We start from the raw sequence: 18491 nt of genomic DNA on the forward strand, positions 1-18491 counted from the left end.
TTAGGCCTTCTAATCTGAAGGGTAACTAGATTCAAAAGGGTTGGTCTGATCAATTTAAAAGAAGACAATTTAGTTATGCAAATGTGTAGGGTTTAGGGCTTGTAGTTGGTTTTGTGGAGTTTGAGACGAACATTTGGGACCATTGTTAGGTCGTTGGCTTTATTATTCTTCATATATAGCTTGGAATAGAAAAAGCATGCTTGAACTTTCGAAGAGTCTCGGGATTGAGCTTCAGGACATCGGGTTTTGCATGTTCTATTCTACCAACTTGGTTAACAACTGCATTTTTATTGTTCTTATTATAAAATTTTTTTATTAAAGATAAAGGAAAAAATAATTATTAAAAAATATATAAAGAAAAAAAATGAAATTTCTCCTTCCTCCTTCTTAAGGAAGTTTTCACCTCCTTGTGTTTGAGAGGCTTGCGCCTCTTGCATTTTGCAATATGCTTCACGCCTCTAGGTAGTGGAATGCCTCTATGTTTTAAAACATTAATATTTATTTTTTTTTTAATTTTTAGAATAAAATATGCAAAATAATTATTTCATCTATTATGTTCATAAATCCATTCAATTTTTTGATACATATTTACTTTTCTTAATTCTAATTTAATTTTTAGAATAAAACATGAAAAATAATTATTTGAATAAAAATAAATAATTATTTAGCTTTTAAAAAATTAGAATAAAACATGCAAAATAATTACATGATATATAATATCCATAATTAGATAGTATGTTTCTGTTCCCGATTTTATGTTTATTGATTATAATATGTTTTTTCATAAAACCCACTAAAACATGTTATTTTTATGCATAAATAGCTCATTTGTGTCTTATATTCAGTGATGTTGGTGTTTATTTATGATTTATTAGAATACTTATAGTATTTCTATGTGTTTCCATACTATCTTAATTTTTCATCTGTATCCATGCGTATCCAAAGTGTATCTTGATACGTCTCTTAAATTTTCATTTCCCGAAGGTATGGCGTTTCTGATACTTTGAACCTTGATATATGTATATGTGATAATATATACTTCTAGCATTTTAGTATGGGTTCTTATTAGATCAATTTTTTTTTGCTTGTTTTCCTAAAAAATGAATGAAAGGATAAAAAACTTAATTTTGTCATATTGGAGATTAAGTTTTTTTTGAAAAACTATTGGAGATTAAGTTGCATCAAAGCGGGCCAATGATAAATTAGTGTACAATTTCTTTTGATTAAACCCGGTCGAACAAGCCCAAAGAAAGAGCCGCCCACTTGGTCTAAAATCCAAATTTGAACCCAATACCTCCCCGGCCGGACAAGGAATTATTCATATGATATTACCGTTGGTTAAAAACTGGTGGGCCCTATGGAGGAAGTTTGGTCAAGAAACTAACACGATCCCTAATTTCTGAGGTGGGTCCAGCCCATCCAGTTGTTGGTCGGGGGAACCACGTGATTGCAACGTGAATACCGATACTTGTACAGCTTGGATGAACCTGTAAAACAGGAGGGTTTAATTTCTTACATTGCAGATCCTCTTACATTTCCAATTAGACCCTTCTGGGCCCACATTTAGGGCTTTTAGATACTTGTCAGTTATGCTTGGATTGGAATCATTTGTCCTAATATATACATATCACCAGAATAGGAAACATTCCAATCAAGTGTCAGCAACAGTTTGCACGGCTTTTCTTTCATACTGAAAGCCTATCCCTTCAGTCCAGTGCCTTTGGAGCTTTTCGAAAGGTTTGCAGGAGCGGGAGCGGTAGCGGTCTCGCTGAGCAAACTGTGTGAGCCCTATAGTGTTCATCACCTATTGGCTCCAAAACTTTAACTGTCAATGAACAATTGAAACGTCAGCGCTCGCATCGTTTATCCAACGTGACCGCTCCCGCGCGATGGATATTACATCAAGGGAAATCGACGCGCTAGGAGCGGTCACGCTAGAGTAAGAGTGTGAGCGCTATCGTTTCGATCAGTGAGTTGTTGAAACCTAAAAAGCAATAAAATACAACCTTGGGTGACGTACACAGTAGGTCTCACAGGATGTACTCAGCGGGACCGCTCCCGTGTGATGGTTTTGCTTAAAAAATTAGGTTGGAGTATCAAAGGGGTACGATGTCTGATGGTTGACAGCTCGATTCAATCAAAGCTTTAATCGTACTTGATATTAAACGGTGGCAATTCGATAAGTTAAAATTGTAAAAAGGGTCAAAGAGATCTGACTTTGATTCTGATCCAATGGCTCAGAACGGAGAAGACACGTTATGCAAACTTGTAAAGCATCTTGTGGACCGGAAATTCGGGTGGAATGTTGGTCTTTCACACGAACCGGGTTTCCAAAATCGATGTGCCAACTGCCAAACAAGGGAAAAAACCAAAGGCCAGGGCCCAATGGGCAATGGGTCCAAAATAACACAAAATTGGTCGTCCATGCCGACTCATCAGTTTCGGTGGTGATGGATAATCAGGATAATCATCACCATGGTGTTAAACCATAGCTTATTATAATCAGATAGAGGATAGCCATCACCATGGTGTTAAACCATAGCTTATTATAATCAGATTCAATGTATCTATCCACTCTCTCTCTCTCATCAAGTCATCATCCCCTATCTTTTTTCATGTTTAGCCTGATTGGAGTAGAATTAAAAGGGATATCAATATGGGTAGTCAAATATGGGCCGTTGGATGGTCATTGAGATCCAAACCCCACGAATCTCAAAGACCATCCACATGAGGAAAAAAATCATAATGGGTCATGAAGTTGAGTTGAATGAAAGCAGAAAAACAACAAAAGAAAGGAATTGTTGCATTGGGTATCATACCATAATTGTAGACCAAGATTGCTACTTTCTTAGGTTTTTTAATGTATTATATTTAAAATACATATTTAATAATAGTTATAACTTATAATGAATAAATTATTACTAGATAATACAAAAAAATCAATTTAATTTAACTTAATAAAAAAGGGGGACATGGGTGGTTGAGCAATCAGGATCCACATTCTAGAATGCTTGGCTTACTCCTAACAGTGTCGCATTATTATTAATATTATTATTTAAATTTCATATAGTAGATTTACAGTGAGGGAATCCTAGTTCCTAATCTTTGAAATCTAAAGCTATACGAGCCCCAGACAGGGTTTCATTTACCCATACAAAAAAAACATGTTTGCTTTCATGTATGAAGGAATCCATCAGTAAGTGGGCCCTATTAAGGGATTTGACTACATGAAAATCAAAAAAGGAAAATGATTAGATAATGTCCAATAAAGGATTTATATAAAAAAAAAAGTACTTTTGGATCTTAGTGGAATTTTTTTCTACCAATCTTCCAAATGAGTGTCTTAAAGATATACGGTTGTGATTATCTGTTCATATAGAGTCCACAATTTCTCCAATGTCTTAAGGAGGGTACTTTGAAACTCATATCTTAGAGAAATAATCTCTCATTTCTAACCATTTGGTTTTGGGGGTGTTTTAAATTTGGGTTTCAGCTTCAAAAGTTCAGGGTCTATTTGGGAGGGCTGAGCTGAAGATTCAGCTACTGGTGAAGCTAGCAGACAGTCCTTCAAATGACTGAATAGAAACTGATTTGGGCTTTCTTGAGTTTTCACAAAGCATAGCTTATAAGCTTTTCATTTCGGGTCCATCTCAGAAAGCCAGAAGCCACTGCACTTCAACCCTCCCAACTGGGCATTTAGTATGTAAGAAATGAAGTTCTAAGCAACAAAAGTGATACTATTTCATAGAGAATTCTCTCACTAAATTTAATGCTAAGGAAATAAAATTTTCAAACAGAATTTGTAAGATTCCTTAAAATTTTTCCCTCAAGTTTATGTTTCTGGTCTCTTCTCAAAAATGTCACCCATCTCTGACAGTTGCTGGGGTTGGACTATGTGGCAATACCCATCAATAAACTTGTTCTAGTAGGCCATTTTGTCAAAGATGGTTTAAGGTGATGTCCATTTCATTAAACCATTGAGCTTATGAAATAGGTTTTCTTATTTTATTAGTCTATAATTGAATTATGCCTAACAGGGATCAAACTAGGCATTTTCATTGCCTGCCACTTATTCGTCAAAGTTTCTACTCTTCTCTTGCGTATAATTGTAAGCATCCTTCTTGTGTGTTTTTGTGTTATTTTCTATACATATGTTCATTTAGTAGCCTTTCATATCTGGATCAATTATTGGTTAAATAATAGGTCACTGCAGTTAGTTAGCTAAGACTAGTACTGATGGTGTGATGGCATGTCTTTTGGGGGGTTGAGTAGGGCAGAAAAAGAATCAGATCTCGAATGAGATGTGTCTAGATCCATATTTGATTCAATTATAAATAGATCGAATTTGGCTCACCCTTAATCAAATTGAATTTAAATAATTACATACCATTTGCAGCCGTAGTTTTGAGAGAAATTAATACAGTAATAGTATAGGTTTCATTGTAGATAATAGGAAAGCAATTATATATATTTTGGTATCTCATCAAGTGGTCAGCCAGTGGTTGGAAGAGACTCAATGGTGCATTGAAAGGCCCATTGATCATATCACAGAGAGACTGCAGTTTTGTTGAATAGATTTCATGTCTTGTGACTAGAGGAGTGATGCGAAGCAGCCATGGGTGTGTAATTTGAAACTGTGGTGTTGTGATTCCATTTCGCCTCTACATAAGTGCGATATAAGTGTTTTGACTTTATCTAACCAAATTCATGTTCGTATCACCCTTCATCTTAGGTTAGGTGGAGGTGGCTTTGGAAAAAAATTCCTTGACATTCCTAGTTCCAAAGTGTCACTGCAGTATCTAAATTTTCAAAAAGTGTCAAGTTGGTCCCTACCATTAATCGACCATTAGTTATCTGTTGAAAATGTCAAAACTATTCTTCAAAAGAAGACATGGTTCAATGTCTTCTACCTTGAGACTGAACTGGTTTATCTTTAAAGAAAAAAAGAGAAAAAAAAAATATGAAACATAATAGAGGGAAATAATAACTGAAAGCAAAAACTAGACAAGAATGTGTTTCGGATCTAAAGATAAAAGACAATGACTTCATTAGTCTAGAATCTCAAACACCTCATCCGGTTCAGTCTCAAAGTAGAAGATAGTGAACAGCGTGTCCTTTTGAAGGGTAATTTTGACATTTTCAACAGATAACTGAGGATTGGTTAATGATAGGGACCAACTTGACACTTTTTGAAAGTTTAGGTAATGCAGTGACAAATTTGAAAGTTTGAGTATTAACTTGACACTACCCCCAAAGTCCAGGATATGTACTAAAGTGGAATTTTACCTAAAAGAAGTATTAACTTGATGAAGATCCAATTTTGTGTTATATCAACAAACAATAGGGGCATACGACAACACGATTGGTTTTGTTTTTGAAAATAACATAACAACTTTTTAAGATATTGATTGCAGATGGATTGTCTTAATTGCTTTTAACTTTTTAATTTAATTATGATAGAAATAAATAAGATAACAGCTTCATGAATCATAAATATAATGAATTTAAGAGGCTCATTGCTATTGCATAACAACATTCTATTCTCTAACTCTTATCTTTAGTTTCAGTTTTACCATATTAGAGTGGGCCATAACATTTATATTAGAAACAGCTTAACATGACTCTTTGTATAATTATTTACAGTTGTCTGAGTGTGCAAAATTTATAGCCCTACAGTTTCACAGTATCCAGGAAACACAGCTTTTGTAAGGGAGAACTGCTCTGCTGTTTTTCATAACTTTGTGGAGAAAAGAATGTTGTGTTTGGTTTGATAGAAACTAAAGAGAAAAAAAAAGTTGAGAGATAATTCTTAAGGAATTCACAAAATTCCTTAAAAACTTCATTGTGGTTGTCGTCCACCAAGCCTGTAATTGGCATCAAGCAATTCATCTTGCTCTAGCATCGACATCAAGACTGTAATCGGTGATCAATTTGCGAAAGGGATTGGTTCCAGGTTCATTTAGGAGTGTAATCGGCATCAAGCCTGCAATCGACGTTGAGTCTAATCGGTGATAAACCTCAAGGCTAGGGATGCATAGAACTAACGTCAAGTTTAATGACTAATCGCTTGGTCGAACAAAGCAAAGTCTCCATGCTAAGTGTTCGATAAAAGGCTTAGCTTCAGGGCTAGAGATCAGCAGACTGTATGAGTCAACTCACCTACCTAACTCACCTACCATTGGTTTTGTCCAATGGTATTCACGTTTCAGTCCATTTTTTGAATTTCTTCATCTGTATTTAAGCAAATTAGCTACTAAAATTTTGCTTGAAAACTCAGCTACGTTTCTTATTATTCTTTATCTTCCTTCATTATGTTCGATCGCCAAAACATGTTAGAATTTTCATTTTTTAGACTTTGTTTTGTTCTTTTAACCCAATTATCTTCTACTACGCCAGATGTAAAGGATTATTTAATCGTCAAATAAGTTGTCAATCTCTTTAATTTGTTATTTTAGTCACAAAAATATCAATCCTACCTCATATTTTGTTGTGGAATGATTCTCAAATCTTGCTGAAAGCCAAAGCACAAGTGAAGAGAATTTCGAATTGCAGACAAAGTTGTATCTTCTTAAATTTTTTTAATACTTTTTGTAATTTTTTGTTGGTAATTTTCTGTGTTTTTTAATACAAATTCATGTAATTTAAATTTTCTGTTATGTTTCTACGATTTGTATTTTGTTCAATTACCACATTTTCTATACTTTTTTGTTATATTTTCTTGTAATTTTAAATATTTTTGTTCATTTGTTTGTATTTTAATAATTTAAAAAATTAATGGGTTCGGCCAAGGTGGGTTTGGACAAAATGAAAGTTTCAATTTCTATTTTTCAATTCATTATGTGATTCTCTATTAATTTTATGCATTTTTGTTTAATTTTTATTTTATTTCTTTCAATTTCTATTATTTTTGTGTAATTTTCATTATTTTATGTAAATGGGTTGGGTTCATGTGGGTTTGGGTTGAACCCAACCCATTTAATTCTATCTAATTGGGTCATTAATGAGTTGGGGAGTTAGATGGGTTGGGTTGAAACTCAACCCAAACCCCAACCTGCCCAATTGCCACCTCTAATTATACACAAAACATTTGTATGCTTAGCCATTTAATATAATAGTTGAAGTGGTTGATTTGAAGAAATTATTGCTTTGTCTTGAGCTCCTTAATGGATGATGAAGTTGATGTTGAATAGGTTAGAATCCAGAATATAGATGGCCAAACTAGATTTAATGGCTAGCCGAATTTCAAAAATTTTCTAACCCAATCCAAGAATCAGTTTCTCGGAAATTTTGAAATTTAAAATTTTTAGATCGATCTTGCACTAAATCGGACCAGATTTGAAACTGAAATTAAAATTAATTATACCTAATATAGAATCCACAAACTGTTGCACCCAAAGTAGTAGTTCACGTCCAAAATCAATCTAAAAAACCAGCCTCCAATTGAAGATAGCATAGTGAATGAGAAGTTGATTTAGTAACACTGTTTTTTGTAAAACTGCTATTCAATTGCCTTGGATCGATTGAGCTTGATTTTCTCAATGTTTTTCTTGCAAAAACAAAGTGGAAAAAGTAATAAAAATCAGTTTTTGCAATGGCTAGGTTGTGATAAAATTTTTAAGAGAGAGGAGAGAAGAGAAGAGAGAAGAGGAGAAAGACAAGTTCTATTCGACCTCTTCTTCTTAACTTCCTTATATGGAGCACTCTCTTAATTTAATTAGGAGATTATCCAAATCTTATTTGGATATGAACTCTTTTAATAAATAAGCATTTTTCTCTTAAGAGGATATGTGCTCCATGCCTAGAACATTGCCTAGTTTCGACCAAAAGTTGTCTTATGACAGCTTAACTAATCTCATTAGTAATGCTTTAGTGGCTCACATTCCTAAGTGTTGCAAAGCCACCTTTGGCCTAATATTTTATGGCGTGGGACCTTACAAAGGTTTCACACAAGTCCATAAGGGTTTGGCCCCCTAAGCTAATCAATATAGGCTTAGTTAGGGCCCAACATTTACACCTAAATGATCATTGAATTCAGCCACCCTATTAAGACCCAAGGATAATGGACTTATGTGAGATAAAGCCCATTAAGTAATCGACCATGTAATGGTTTCTTACAATTAACCTCTTAGTCCATAATTATCAAAACATTGGCCACAAAGAAGGACCTCTCTCCTGACTATAAAATACAGTGTTACACTCTCTACTCAGATAGATCTCGTGATTAAAACATTTTGCAAATCTTTTTTATAAAATAGTAGTATAATAATATATAAATATATTTTGCAAAAATAGATTTTAAACATAGAAGAAATCCATTGCTGGCAGTTTAAATTTCCATTAGAGAAAGTGCGAAGCCTGACATTCACTTCGTCTAACAAAGGGTCGAATCTATCACTATGATCACCCACTCAATTAATTTTCCAAACTATCCCAACATGCCTAGGTATTTTGACCCCAGATGGATCTCACTAATTGACACATCAATGACAACCCGATCCACTATTTAGTGCAGTATTATAATCAAGTTTGGGGTTATGTGTAATTTTCTAGTTTTTTCCATTTATTTCCAAGGTCTAGGGCATAAACAGAAATTAGTTTAGGTTTAGTGTTGCTCCCAAACACCCACTGCTTGTGCTTGGGGTCTAACCTTAATAATTGTGATAAACTGCTCCAACTTTTTGACATTACACCGGTGTCAACCTTATCAGGATAAACTTCTCAAGTTTATCCAATGATTGAGAATATTCTAAATTAACATGATTATTGTAAGTGTCCAATTTAAAGGGTAATATAGAGAAAATATACCATTATTAACATGAAACAATAATGTACCGTATTCATTTATAAATAAATATTTATGTATATCAATCTAATTAGAGGTAAGGGCATACACTGTCTAACATTTGAAGTTATGATTATTATTCCCTTGAATATTTAATTATTTAATTACTTTGTCCAATGAAAGACAAAACAATAAATCATTTAGTTGAACCACTTCAGCCATTACGAAACATCCTCTAATCTCACATGGAAGGTTATCTCTAGCCATCTTCCCTTTGTTTTGCACGGTAATTAATTAATGGGCTCCTCTGTTTGTTGTCTTTTTCTTTGATGTATGAGTAAATATAAGTAATCAAAATCAAGGGTGTGTTTTATAAAAGGATTCCAATATTTTTATATAATAGGAATATATTAATAATAAATGATATATTCTTTTTCTTTGTTCCTCTTCTCTCTTCTCAAGCCAATGAAATCTTTCAGTATTTTTAGGTTTTGAGGTTGTTTAATATAAATAAATTAGTTTTGTTGTTGAATAAAAAAGCTTTTTTGCCCAATTTCCAAGGCAGTTCAGATTCAAGATCTAGGCCCAATTGTCGAACTAGATTTGGGCTCAAGCCTAAACATATTCTAGCCCGATCCATGAACATGTCTAAGTTAGAATAAGCTAAGGTTAACAATTTAGGCACGCCCCATTATTGATAAATGGAATATGTCCCCATTTAAAAGACAAGAACTATCTTTACTTGTTTGTATTGGTAGACATTTTATATTTGATACATGAACATTTCATAGCTCCAAAGGGTTGGGTATGTGTTCTCAACCTTGTGATTTTTTTTTTTTTTTGGTATTAAAAGAAAAAGACTTCATTGAAGAAGCCAAGAAGGCACACATTCATTCCTAGACAAAGATAAAAGTTGGAATGCCAAGCTCTAGTAGCTAAGTGGTGCACTACGCTGTTTGCTCTTCTAGGGACGCTGACTATATCTTACTGTCAATGAACCGAGTTCTGAGCAAAACCCCTGTGGGAGAAAAATGGGATGAAGCCTCATGGTTTGCGGCCTTAGAAGCATTCTGGACATCTGTTTCTACGATAAATCTTGAGTGAGGGAGATCACTGCTTTCTTAAGAGTTAAGACCCATGCGAATTGCTTGTAGCTCAGCTGCTTCTACTAATAGACTATGGATTCTTTTCTGTTTTAGCTTTTAAGAGTGTGTCTTCATTGGATCTGATAATGCAAGCAATCATAGCTTCTTTTGAGACTTCTCTAAATGATGCATCACAATTCAAGAGTGGGTTCCGTGATGTAGATGTCACTGATTCGGAGTTCCGAGAGCTGATGGTCCTAAAATAGGCTTTGTATTCCTCGGACTGAATGAAACTCTGAGTTACTATTGAAGTTGGGTTATTGTCCAAATGCTTGAATTACCAATGATTCCTGGCTTTCCAGAGCTATCCATTTATTTCTACCATCTGAGTTCCATCCACTAAGGAATCTGACAGGTTATTTAAGCAATTATCACCCTTAGGTTATGTTTGGTTTGAAAGAAAAAGTAAGAAAAAGAAGAAAAAGATATGAAAATTTGTACAAGGTTTGTAAATGTTTCCCCGTCTTTCCATTCCTTTCCCTACTTTTTCCTTCAAACCAAACACAGTCTTAAGGTAACAAGTAGAAAGATTGCCTTCCAATGAAAGTTATTGTCATTTTACCTATTTAAGAAAATATTTAAGCTAACATTTCTGATTAAGATTCACAAATCATCAAAGTATGATGTATTAATATAGTTCATTCATGCCAAATAACCTTAAAAACTGGGTACATTTCACTGTAAAGCAGTGTTTTAAAAATCTAACAGGAGGCTGAACCGTTTTTGCCTCCACATCAAGGACCAGTGGTTCAACTGCCTAGGTTGGATACTTGGATGGGTCAAATCATGACACGCTATCCTATGTTTATGTGTAACACACATACACATTTATTTATTCAGGTTTTATTTTTTATTTTATAAATTAAAAAAGCTAAAATGGGGATCTTGAGGTCAGAAAAGGTGTTTATTTGACAAAAATTATGAAACTAGGCACTTTCGGCCCTTTAGACATATGATGTGTTTATATATGTTTGCATATATGTCTATCACCGAAAAACTTAATTTTGTCATATTGGAGATTAAGCTTTTTTTTTTTTTTTTGAAAAAATATTGGAGATTAAGTTGCATCAAAGCGGGCCGATGACAAATTATTGTACAATTTCTTTTGATTAAACCCGGTCGAACCAGCCCAAAGAAAGAGCCGCCCAGTTGGTAAGGAAATTATTCATATGATCATATGACCGTTGGTTAAAAACTGGTGGGCCCTATGGAGGAAGTTTTATGCGGTCAAGAAACTAACACGATCAAATATTCAGAAATTAGGGATCGGAGGTGGGTCCACCACTGGACTAGTAAGCGAGATCCTCTTTTGCCAATTCTGACGGGTGAAGAGCCCATCCAGTTGTTTGGGGGGAACCACGTGATTGCCACGTGAATACCGATACTTGTACAGCTTGGATGAACCTGTAAAACAGAAGGGTTTAATTTCTTATATTGCACCAGGGCAATTTACCCTCCTCCCCACCCCTTATTTACTACCGACCCTTCTGGGCCCACATTTAGGGCTTTTAGATACTTGTCATTTATGCTTGGATTGCAATCTTTTGTCCTAGTATACATATCAGGAAACATTCCAACCAAGTGTCAGCGACAGTTTCAACGGCTTTTCCTTTATACCGAAAGCCTATCCTTCAACCCAGTGCCTTTGGAGCTTTTCGAAAGGTTGATGATGAGTTCAGGAAAGGGAGCGGTAGTGGTCTCGCTGAGCGAACTGTGTGAGCCCTATCGTCTTCATCACCTATTGGCTCCAAAACTTTAACTGCCAACAAACAATCGACACGTTAGCGCTTGCATCGTTTATCCAACGTGACCGCTCCCGCGCGTGGATATCACATCAAGTAAAGGGAAATCGACGTGCTAGGAGCGATTACGATAGAATAAGTGTTAGCGCTAGCGTTTCGCTCAGTGATTTGTTGAAAGCTAAAAGGCAATAAGATACAGCCTTGGGTGACGTACACAGTAGGTCTCACGGGATGTATTCAGCGGGACCGCTCCAGTGATGGTTTTGCCTAAAAAATTAGGTTGGAATATCAAAGGGGTACGATGTCTGATGGTTGAAAGCTCGGTTCAATCAAGCTTTAATCGTACTTAATATTAAACGGTTCCCTCTTTTCCAATGAAGAAATGGACCCCACCGAATGGCAATTCCAAATTGAGATAAGTTTTAAAATTGTAAAAGGGGTCAAAGAGATTTGACTTTGATTCTGATCCAATGGCTCTGAACGGAGATATGTAAACTTGTAAAGCATCTTGTGGACCGGAAATTCGGGTGGAATGTTGGTCTTTCACCCGAACCGGGTTTCCAAAATCGGCGTGCCAACTGCCAAACAAGGGAAAAACCAAAGGCCAGGGGGCCCAATGGGCAATGGCTCCAAAATAACACAAAATTAGGTCGTCCATGCCAACTCATCAGTTTCGGTGGTGATGGATAATCAGGATAATCATCACCATGGTGTTAAACCCTAGCTTATTATAATCCGATTCAATGTATCTGTCCACTCTCTCTCTCTCTCTCATATCAAGTCATCATCCCCTATCTTTTTTCATGTTTAACCTGATTGGAGTAGAATTAAAAAGGGAATATCAATATGGGTAGTCAAATATGGTCCGTCGGATGGTCATTGAGATTCAAACCCCACGAATCTCAAAGACCATCCACATGAGGAAAAAAATCATATTGGGTCATGAAGTTGAGTTGAATGAAAGCAGAAAAACAACAGAACAAGAAAGGAATTGTTGCATCGGTATCATACCATAATTGTAGACCAAGATTGCTACTTTCTTTGGTTTTTTAATGTATTATATTTAAAATACATATTTAATAATAGTTATAATGAATAAATTATTATTGGATAATACAAAAAAATCAATTTAATTTAACTTAATAAAAAAGGGGGACATGGGTGGTTGAGCAATCAGGATCCACATTATAGAATGCTTGGCTTACTCCTAACAGTGTTGCATTATTATTAATATTATTATTTAAGTTTCATATGGTAGATTCACAGTGAGGGAATTCTAGTTCCTAGTCTTTGAAATCTGAAATTATAAGAGCCCATTCCCTAAACAGACAGGGTTTCATTTACCCATACAAGGAAAACATGTTTGCTTTCATGTATGAAGGAATCCATCAGTAAGTGGGCCCTATTAAGGGATTGACTACATGAAAATCAAAAAAGGAAAATGATTAGATAAAGTCCAATAATAAAAGATTTATTTAAAAAAAAAGGTACTTTTGGATCTTAGTGGAATTTTTTTCTACCAATCTTCCAAATGAATGTCTTAAAGATATACGGTTGTGATTATCTGTTCATATAGAGTCCAATGTAGGCAATTTCTCCAATGTCTTAAGAAGGGTATTTTGAAACTCATATCTTAGAGAAAAAAATCTCTCACTTCTAACCATTTGGTTTGGGGGTGTTTTAAATTTGGGTTTCAGCTTCAAAAGTTCAGGTTCTATTTGGAAGGGCTGAGCTGAAGATTCAGCTACTGCTGAAGCAGACAGTCCTTCAAATGACTGAATAAAAACTGATTTGGGCTCTCTTGATTTTTCATCAAATATAGCTTATAAGCTTTTCATTTTGGGTCCATCTCAGAAAGCCAGAAGCCACTGCACTTCAACCTTCCCAAATGGGCATTTCGTATGTAAGAAATGAAGTTCTAAGCAACATAAATGAACCTACTTCATAGAGAATTCTCTCGAAGAAATAAAATTTTCAACAGAATTTGTAACATTCCTTAAAATTTTTCTCTCAAGTTTTTGTTTCTGGTCTCTTCTCAAAAATGTCACCCATCTCTGACAGTTGTTGGGATTGGACTATGTGGCAATACCCATCAATAAACTTGTTCTAGTAGGCCATTTTATCAAAGATGGTTTAAGGTGGTGTCCATTTCATTAAACCATTGAGCTTATGAAATAGGTTTTCTTATTTTATTAGTCTATAATTGAATTATGCCTAACAGGGATCAAACTAGGCATTTTCATTGCCTGCCACTTATTCATCAAAGCTTCTACTCTTCTCTTGCGTATAATTGTAAGCATCCTTCTTGTGTGTTTTTGTGTTATTTTCTATACTTATGTTCATTAGTAGGCTTTCATATGTGGATCAATTATTGGTTAAGTAATAGGTCACTGCAGTTAGTTAGCTAAGACTAGTACTGATGGTGTGATAGCATGTCTTTTGAGGGGTTGAGTAGGGCAGCAAACGAATCAGATCTCGAATGAGATGTGTCTAGATCCATATTTGATTCAATTATAAATAAATCGAATTTGGCTCACCCTTAATCAAATTGAATTCAAATAATTACATACCATTTGAGAGACAAATAAATAGAGTAATAGTTTATAATAACAGTATAGGTTTGATTGTAGAAAATAGGAAAGCAGTTATATATATAGTTTGGTGTCTCATCAAGTAGTCAGCCAGAGGTTGGTAGCTAGACTGCAGTTTGAGTTTTGTTGAATAGATCTCATGTCTTGTGACTAGAGGAGTGATGCCAAGGAACCATGGGTGAGTAGCCAAAAGAAAAAAAAAAAAAGCAACCATGGGTGTGTATTTTGAAACTGTGGTATTGTGATTCCATTTCGCCTCTACATAAGTGCCATATAGGCGTTATGATTTTATCTAACCAAAATCATGTTTGTTTGAACATATTTAAGGACAATTATTTGTATCACCCTTCATCTTAGGTTAGGTGGAAGTGGCTTTGGAAAAACTTCCTTGACATTCCTAGTTTTAAACGTGTCACTGCAGTAACTAAATTTTTAAAAAGTGTGAAGTTGGTCCCTGCCATTAACTGACCGTCAGTTGTCTGTTAAAAATGTCAAAACTATCCTTCAAAAGAAGACATAGCTCATTGTCTTCTACCTTGAGACTGAATTGGTTATCTTAAAAGAAAAAGAGAGAAAAAAATATGAAATATGATAGAGGAAAACAATACATCAAAGCAAAGAAATAACTAGACAATAATGTGTTTCAGATCTATTGGTAGAAGATAATGACTTCATAATCTAGAATCTCAAACACCTTAACCGGTTCAATCTCAATGTAGAAGATAGTGAATAGTGTCTTCCTTCGGAGGGTGGTTTTGAAATTTTCAATATATAACTGAGGATTGGCTAACAGCACAGACCAACTTGACACTTTTTGAAAGTTTAGGTAGTACTACAGTGACAATTTTGAAAGTTCGAATACTAACTTGACACTACCCCCAAAGTATGGAATTTTTCCTAAAAGAAGTATTCTTCATTTTTGTTGCCCTCTTTTCTTGGTTTACTAAGAACCTTGGATAATAATATTAAGAATAAGATTGAAGAGGACGATCCAATTTTGTGTTCTATCAACAAACAATAGGGGCATACGACAGCATGGTTGCTTTTGTTTTTGAAAATAACATCTTTTTAAGATATTGATTGCAGATGGATTGCCTTAATTGTTTTTAACTTTTTAATTTTAATTATGATAGAAATAAATAAAATTGTTAAGAATAAGATTACAACTTCATGAATCATAAACAGAATGAATTTAAGAGGCTCATTGCTATTGCATAACAACATTCTATTCTCTAACTCTTTATCTTTAGTTTCAGTTTTACCATATTAGAGTGGGTCATAACAATTATATTAGGAACAGCTTAACATGACTCTTTGTATAATTATTTTACAGTTGTCTGAGTGTGCAAAAATTTATAGTCCTACAGTTTCAGAGTATCAATACCAGGAAACACAGCTTTTGTAAGGGAGAACTGCTCTGATGTTTTTCATAACTTTGTGAAGGAAAGAATGATGTGTTTGGTTTGATAGAAACTAAAGAGAAAAAAAAAATGTTGAGGGATGATTCTTAAGGAATTACACAAAATTCCTTAAAAACTTATCCTCCAATTTCTGATCTGATTTCCAATCAAAACAAACACATCCTATGGGGTAAAGAAAATCTTTCGTTGACCTTTTTTTAATAATCTATCATATTTTTTATTAAATAAATTTTAATTTCATTATAAAAATATATAAAATACAAAAAAAAAATCTAAGATGGCGGTGGTTGTGTCATGGGATGGTCCAATTGAAATACATGGAGCAGTGGGACCTTTAAAATAAGCATCTTTTAGGACCAAAAACTATTATGGACTTAATATGTTTATTAATATTATGGTGACCGTCAAGCTAGCCAAATCCCATAAAATATAATTCTAATCCCCAATTAAAAAACTCTTGTTTCATTCATTATGTTAGTGGGCCATTGATCCCTAGTGTTTTTCTTCATTGATAAATTTCTACATCTATATCACTGCCACTGATGATGTACTCAATGACTATGTAAATATGTTTGGTTGTAAAAAGAAAAAAAATCTAAATCTATTACATTGTATAGAAAATTTGTATTATACACAAAACATTTGTATGTTTAGCCATTTAATATATAGAGAAATATGAACAAATTCAATGCAGATTTCTGATTTTTACTATAGAGTTATAAACATTAAAATGTCAAAAAACCTCACTCTATAAATCAATGCCCATCCGTGAATTGGCATCAATTCCGAACTGGCACCCACCCCAATTGTATTTTGGGCCTAAAAATTCTGACCCTGGGCTGATCCATCATTCTCTCATTAATATAATAGTTGAAGTGGCTGAAATGAAGAACTTATTTCTTTGTCTTGAGCTCCTTAATGGATGAAGTTGGTGTTGGATAGGTTAGAATTCAGAATATAGATGGCCAAATCAAGTTTAATGGCTACCCGAATTTCAAAAATTTTCTAACCCAATTCGGGAACCGATTTCTTGGAGATTTTGAAATCGAAAATTTCTAGATCGATCTTGTATTGAATTAGATTAGATTTGAAACCTAAATTAAAATTAATTGTACCTGATACATAGTCCAAAAATTGCATCTGTCAGAGTGGTAGTTCACACCCAAAATCAATCCCAAAAACCGACCCCCACCTACAAATGACGTAGTGAATGAGAAGCTAGTTTAGCAACACTGTTTTCTACAAAACTACTATCCAACTACCTTGGATCAACTGGGTTTTGTGAGTTTGATTTTCCCAACGTTTTTGTTGCAAAAACACAGTGGGAAACTAATAAAAATCAGTTCTTACAATGGCTAGGTTGTGATAAAGTTTTTTGGAGAGAAGAGAGAGAATGAAAGAGCAAGAGAGGAGAAAGACAAGTTCTATTCGCCTTGTTCCTCTTAACCCCCTTATATGAAGCACTCTCCTAATATGATTAGGAGATTATCTAAATCTGATTTAGATCTGAACTCTTTTAATAGATAAGCATTATCCTCTTAAGAAGATATGTGCTCCATGCCCAATTTTAATCCAAAGTTGTTGTGTGACAACTTAAATAATCTCATTAATAATGCTTTAGTGGATCACGCCCCTAGGTGTTGCAAAGCCACTTTGGGCCTGATATTGTATGGCATGGGACCCCACAAAGGTTTTACACAAGTCCATGAGGGTTCAGCCCCACTTCTGAAAGATGTTAGGCCGAATTCACTGCTTAGGGTAGTGAACCCTTGAGCTAATTAGCATGGGCTTGGTCAGGGCCCAACATTTACACCTAAATGATCATTGGATTCAACAAGCCTATGAAGACTCAAGGATAATGGACTTATGCGAGATAAATCCCATTAGGTAATAAGCACTGTAATGGTCTCTTACAATTAACCTCTCAGTTCATAAGAAGGACTCTCCCCTAACTACAAAATACAGTGTTACACTCTCTACTCGAATGGATATCGGGATTAAAACATTTTGCAAAATTTTTTCATAAAATAGTAGCATAATAATATATAAATATATTTTGCAAAAACAGATTTCAAATACAAATGAAATTCATTACTGGTAGTTAAAGTTTCCATCAAAGAGAGTGCAAAGCCTGATATTCATTTTGTCTAGCAAAGGGGTTGATTCTATCACTATTATCACCCACTCAAATAATTTCCCAAACTTCCCCAATATGTTTAGATATTTTGACCCCTGATGGATTTCATTGATTGGCACATCAAAGGCAGTCCGGTCCACTACTTAGTGTAGTATTATAATCAAATTTGGGATTATGTGTAACTTTCTAGTTTTATCCAAACACCCAAACACCTACTGCTTGTGCTTGGGGTCTAACCCTAGCAGCTGTGGCAAGGTGCTCCAACTTTTTTGGTAGCACACCAGTGTCAACCTTGTCATGATACACTCTCCAAGTTTATCCAATAGTTGAGAATATTTTAAACTAACACGGATCTCATAAGTGTTCAATGTAAAGACTAATACACAGAAAACATACAATTATTAAGATGAAACAATAATGTACATTATTCATTTACAAATAAATGTTTATGTACATCAGATTGGAGCTAAAGACATACACTATCTAAGAGTTGAAATTTGGGAGAATGACCAATCAGCCCAAACCAGAATTTTATAACCCCATTGTACAGGGGGAATGCATCCTGACCGTGAATTGATGCCAATTTCACAGGCAGGATGTGGTTTATAAGGGGGGAGAGGGCTAGTAGTAGGAGGGCTGGAATTCAGAATTCTACATCGGATGTATCCATACT

This window comes from Nelumbo lutea, chromosome 7 (assembly GCF_056320005.1).
Source record: "Nelumbo lutea isolate HS-2025 chromosome 7, American lotus-T2T, whole genome shotgun sequence".
In the NCBI taxonomy this organism is placed as follows: Eukaryota; Viridiplantae; Streptophyta; class Magnoliopsida; order Proteales; family Nelumbonaceae; genus Nelumbo; species Nelumbo lutea.